Source organism: Myotis nattereri (assembly GCF_964212035.1).
Source record: "Myotis nattereri genome assembly, chromosome: 1".
Taxonomy (NCBI): Eukaryota; Metazoa; Chordata; class Mammalia; order Chiroptera; family Vespertilionidae; genus Myotis; species Myotis nattereri.
This window is the reverse complement of record NC_138075.1, coordinates 1,048,507-1,054,506: the sequence shown is the minus strand read 5'-3', so window position 1 is coordinate 1,054,506 and position 6,000 is coordinate 1,048,507.

The following is a 6,000-nucleotide window of genomic DNA, read 5'->3' as shown; positions in this document are numbered from 1 at the left end:
TGTCTCTGGAGATGGAGGTTCGGCTCTTGAGGGAGGGGCTGTAGTAAGTGCTTCCATCATACCATATGTATCCCATCCACTCCAGCCCCTTCCCCGGGGCCTGGCGGATCCAGTTCCAGCCATAACCACTAGTTGTGATGGAGAATCCAGAGACAGAGCAGGTGAGGGAGAGGGTCTGCGAGGGCTTCACCAGTCCTGGGCCCGACTCCTGCAGCTGCACCTGGGACAGGACACCTGGGACAGAGAGAACACAGTGAGTCCTGGGCTCAGATGCAGGGTCCCCATCTCCTCCCGTCTAAGCCCTGAGTCACTCACATCTGGGAGCTGACAGCAGGAAGAGGAAGAGCCACATGGGAGTCATGTCTTGCAGGTGAGGTCCTCGTCCCTCAGAAAGTGTTCTCCAGGGTGAGGAGGCCCTGCATTTAAGTGGACACCAACTGTGTGTGTGTGTGTGTGTGTGTGGTGGCCGTGTGGGCATTTGCATATGGGAGGTGTCTACTATACAAGGAGCAAGAGGTGAGGAAGGTCCTGGTCTCTGGGGTTTCTCCTGGAAGGAGGTGCTGACTGTGCTCTCAGAGAACCAAGCCCTCCTTGGGGTCCTGGTCACCGTGCCCAGGGATCTCTTCTTCCACACCAGGGGCTATGCTGCAGGAGGTGGTCTGGAATAAGGATGTGGGCACAATCAGTGACTCCTTAGGGATGAATTCAGTGTGCCTCTGCTGGGATAGATATAGATATAGATATAGATATGATACAGATACAGATACAGATACAGATACAGATATAGATATAGATATAGATATAGACTAGATGTAGATATAGATAACATTTAGATATAGAGATAGAGATATAGTTATTGATATTGATATAGTTATAGATATAGATGTAGAGATAGACATAGATACAGATATTTTTAAAAATATAGAATTTTCTTGATATTTAGAGAGCGCACAGGAGAGGGATAGAAAGAAACATACACAAGTGAATCATTGATTGGCTGCCTCCTGCGTGGGCCCCACTGGGGATGGAGACTGTAACCCCATCATGTGCCCTCACCAGATATTAAACCAGTGACTTCTTGGTTCCTATGTCGATGCTCAACCACTGAGCTACGGGAGCCAGGTTGGATCTTCTTTCCTTGTCCTCACCTGAGGACGTGTTCATTGAATTTTAGAGGGAAGGGAAAAGAGGGAGAGAGAAGGACAGAGGGAAACATTGATCGGTTTCCTCTCATATACATCTATACTGTGAATCACACCCACAACATTTTCATTTATTTATCTAAATATTTACAAATAGATATTAGAAAGGAAGGGAATGTAAGAGAGAGAGATAAACATCAAAGATAAGAGTAAATAACTGATTGGCTGCCTCCTGCAAGCCCCGCACTGAGGATATTGGCGGGAACCTGTGCATGTGCCCTGACCAGGAATCAACCGTGACCTCCTGGTTCATAGGTCACCACTCAACCACTGATCCATGCTGGCTGGGCTGTCCCTGCACTTTTAGGATTCACAGAGCTCCCTGTGCACCTGGGATCTGGTCAGAGGGATGTTGGCAACATTATAGGTGACCAGGCCCCAGCCCTTCCCTCACTTCCCTCTGACCCCAGTGTCCACGGGTTTGTCCATCACAATGCTCTGCAGCTCACGGGCCCCTGGTGGTACCCTCAGCACAGGTGTGAGCTGTTGGAGGTGCTCTGAGCTCAGTGCTCAGCTGTGTCTCCACCTGACACAGGAGGGGCCCCCAGGAACTGACATCACATGTGGCCCCTGCATGTGGGCTCAGCAGGATGGCTGAGTGGCCCTGTCCCTGGCGTCTCAGGAGGGTCTGGCACAGGAGATGGGCATGAGGGGATGATGTGGGGTGGATTTAAGGCAAAACCTACCAGAGCGGGAAGGAGAGGGCAGACACCTCCATATGAATTGTCCTGTGCAGGACACATGGGGTGAGAGTGTGGGCGGCAGAGGGCAGAGGGTGACGGTGGGGTGGTGTCTGCAGAGCTGGAGGCACAGCAGAGGTGGGAGGGACCATGTCTCCCTTCAGCAGATTCTCAGGATGTAGGTGATTTACCAGGGGAAGCGGGACAGGTGTTGGGACAAATCTCAGTGAGGTGACAGGAATCCCTACAATGTTTTCCTTGTCAACCCAGAGAGCAACCATCAGGGACATGGTGACAGGAAGGGCGCGGAGGAGAAGTCAATCAGATCTGAAACACAGCCACTTCCTGCTTTTTCCTGCAGAGAATCTAATTAAAGACACAAAGAAGGAAGAGGAACTGCCCCAGGGACACTAGGAGGGAAGAAAGCATTGACCCCAATGGGAAGCTCCAGGGGGGAGCCTCTGAGCTGGGACCCTGAGTTTGCTGGTCCTGAGCGCCCTCTCGTGCCCTGGACGCCCCCTGCAGCCCAGCCCTGCTGTCTCCTCAGGTAGGTTAGTGTCTGGGCTCACACTGACTTCCCCTCACTGTGTCTCTCGCACAGTAATACACGGCCGTGTCCTCGGCTCTCAGGCTGCTCATTTGAAGAAACAGCATGTTCTTGGCATTGTCTCTGGAGCTGGTGAAGCGGCCCTTCACAGAGGCGGCGTAGTATATGGTACCACCACCACTATCCGCTGATACCCACTCCAGCCCCTTCCCTGGAGCCTGGCGGACCCAGTCCATAGAGTAGCTACTGAAGGTGAATCCAGAGGCTGCACAGGAGAGTCTCAGAGACCCCCCAGGCTGCACCAGGCCTCCCCCAGACTCCACCAGCTGCTCCTCACACTGGACACCTTCAAACACAGAGACACAAGGTGGACTGAGAATCATATGGAAGCACCAACAGGCACAGGCACAGGTCTCAGCGCTCCCCACTCCTGAGAACGACCTTGAGAAATGATCAGGAGGAAAACGCAGCTTGGCACCAAGTCCATGGTGGAGCCGCTGGGGTCCTGTCTCAGGTGCTTGAGTTCTGGGTGTCTCCCCAACATGCCGGGCAAGGGCCCTCTTTATGAGCAGGATGAGAGTCCCATTTGCATGGAGTCTGCATATAAGGTGCAGCTGGGACCCTGGGCTGCATGCCTGACCTTGTCATCCTCAGGGCGACCCCAGATGGGAAAGGACTCCAGATGCTGGCCACAGGGGGTCCCGTCCTGACCCCCTTCCCTCCCTCCTTTCCTGAGACCCATCACCCTCACCCCGTTCCTTTTGGGCAACCTCCAGGTTTGAGAGTCCTCCTTCCTTGGGGTTTAGATGAGGACCCAGAGGTGCTCCCCCAGAGGTGCGTGGATGGGGCTTCCTCTCGCTCTCCTTCTCCCACCGTGGACCATGCTGCCTTTCTGGGGTTTGGGAATAAGAATGTCCATTGAATGATGCTTTTATTTTGAGACTGTAAGATTCTCCTTGTTATTTTCCTCAATCAGATCCTCCACAAAACTCCAACCTCCTCATGTGAGGAGGCAGGAGAGGCTGGGTAGACGCTGTGGCTGCAGCCTCCTTCTCAAACCTGCTGCCTCTCTCACAAGCACACAGCTGCCTCCAAAAACCACACATTTCATTCAACTTCCCTGCTGTTCGTGTGCAAAAGCCCAGTTTCTAGCCTCTCAAATAGAGGAATTTCCATCATTTAAAAAAGGAGTCCTGGCTGGTTTTGCTCAGTGGATAGAGTATGGGTCTATGGACTGAAGGGTCCCAGGTTGGATTCTGGTCAAGGGCACTTACCTTGCTTGCAGGCTCCTCCCTTGGTTGGGTCTGGTGCAGGAGGAAATCAATCCATGTGTTTCTCTCACATCCATGTTCCTCTCTGTCTCTCCGTCTCTCTTTCACTCTCCTTAAAAACAAATGAAAAAATATCCTCGGATGAGGATTAACAAACAAAAGTATAAAAATCAAACAAATAATACAAATAAATATTAAATAATTACAAAAATGATTAAAAATGGAATATGATGGCTCTTGGAAGAAAACCCTGGGTAGAGAGTAGAGGCACCTTGTTGTCCTTGGGGACAGGTGAGCAGCTCCCTTCTTAGAGGAGAGCGGCCACCTGTGTCCATCCTCCCACAGCCCCAGGTGAGGACAGACAGACACAGGAACCTGGAATGTGGTCACTTGTTCCTCTGGGAAGGAAGCCACCACCCCTAGGAACGTGCAATCCGGGACTAGCACTGTTTCTCCCTGGTTTCTCTAAAGCAGAGACGGCAGCCAGCACCCGCTCTCTGAAGGGTGTGTGGTTGCTGTTCCTCACGTGGCATCTGTGAGCTGCCGTCAGTGAGGCTGCTTATCTGTGGCCTGTGACCCCACTGAAGGCCAGGAGGACCATGTTTTCCCGCATTCTTTGAGAACCAAGCTGAGGTGAGGGGGGATCATGGAAAGCAATTCCTAAGGGGATGTAGGAGTAAGTCTGCCTTCCAGGATGAAGAGGCCTGAGAGAGCCAACTGGGGAGCCACACACAGACTCCAGAGTTAGCCCTGGAGTTGGAGAGCCAGTTACCCAGCTCCTGCCAGACCTGAGGACCACAGCCTCTGGCCACAGGGAATATGACACCTTATTCTTCCTGGGAACGTGCCTGGATGAACTACCTGGAACGGCAGCTTGTGCATCATGAGGAATCAGAAAAGCAGGCCCAGGAGCAGGAGACCCATTGGAAACGCCTGCTGACGTGGCAGGTGAACAGACCCAGCACGTGAAGGCAACCAGGCGAGTCTCCCCATGGCAGTGGGTCCCCAGTCAGCTGTGTAAGATCCTGATCTTCTCCACTTGACAGGAGACTGCTGTCCTTTGCTGGTGGGCGTACAAACAGGCCTGTTGCTGCATTTATAAAACAGAAAAGAAAAGTGCAATCACACGGGGGGGGAGGGGCGTGGGCAGGTCAAACTCCATGAAGCCTTACTTCTCTCTTCCTTTTTAAACATATGTTTTTTAAAAAAATTGATTTAAGAGCGAGAAGAGGGGAGAGTGATAGAGAAATGGAAACCTCAAGAGAGAAAAAAATGGATGGGCTGCCTCCTGCATGCACCTTCCTAGGGATCCAGCCTGCAACCCCATGACTCATCCTGTTACCTCGTGGTTCCTGGATGGACGCTCAACCCCTGAGCCACACCTGGGGCTCCTTTCCTCTCTGAGGAGCGTGTAATTGACTCAGGGTTCGCGCAGTTGCTGCAGGTCTCTGACTGTGTTTGAGATCCAGACAGATGCCAGTTCTGATAGTTTGGTTTGTTTTTTAATGTTTTTGTGGAGGAACAAGAGTTTGGAGCTGCCCACACCACCATTTTGCTTCAGCCCCTTCTGCTTAGTTTCCCGAGACCACAGGCTTCAGGGGCAGCCGATTAGTGGGCCCCTCCCTGTAGGGGAAGCCTGAATCTGCTTGTAATAAATGCTCCACAGTTTTACTTAAAACTTCTGGTCCCCGATTTCATTCTTGGACTTGCTGACACCGGATCCTGGGGACAGAAAAAGCTGCGCTTGCTGTTCTGGTGATCAAGTTTGGCTCAAATAAACTCTATTTTTTTCTGTCTTTCTTTGCCCCCTTTTCATCTGTTTGTCTTACTGCTTTACTTTCTAGGAAATTTCCTCAACTTTATTTGAATGTTTCTATTGAATTTTCCCCAAGGGCTACAGAGAGTCCATAACCATTGAATGATATTAATAAAGGAAATGACACATTGAAATAGTGTTACAAGCGAGTTGGTGAGATCTCGATTCTTGTCTTCTTGAGAGAAAGATTTCAATCAAGAGACAATGTGTAGACAAGCTCACAAGCGTGTGTTGGGGATAGCAAACATGCCTAGGACCGCGGAACGGGAAGGGCATCAAAGGAGCAGGAGAGCGGATGCTGGATGGCCTGGCACACCGGGAGTCAGAGAAAAAGGGCCTGGAGACAGGTTCAAGGAGTCAGCCCTGGACCCATTGCCCCCCTGGCTGCAAGTCCCGTGAGGTCCATTGGAGTTTAGGAGAAATGTGCCTATAGGGGAAGAAGAGGGAAAGGAATGGCACAGGTGGGCCCCCTGGAGGGAGAGAG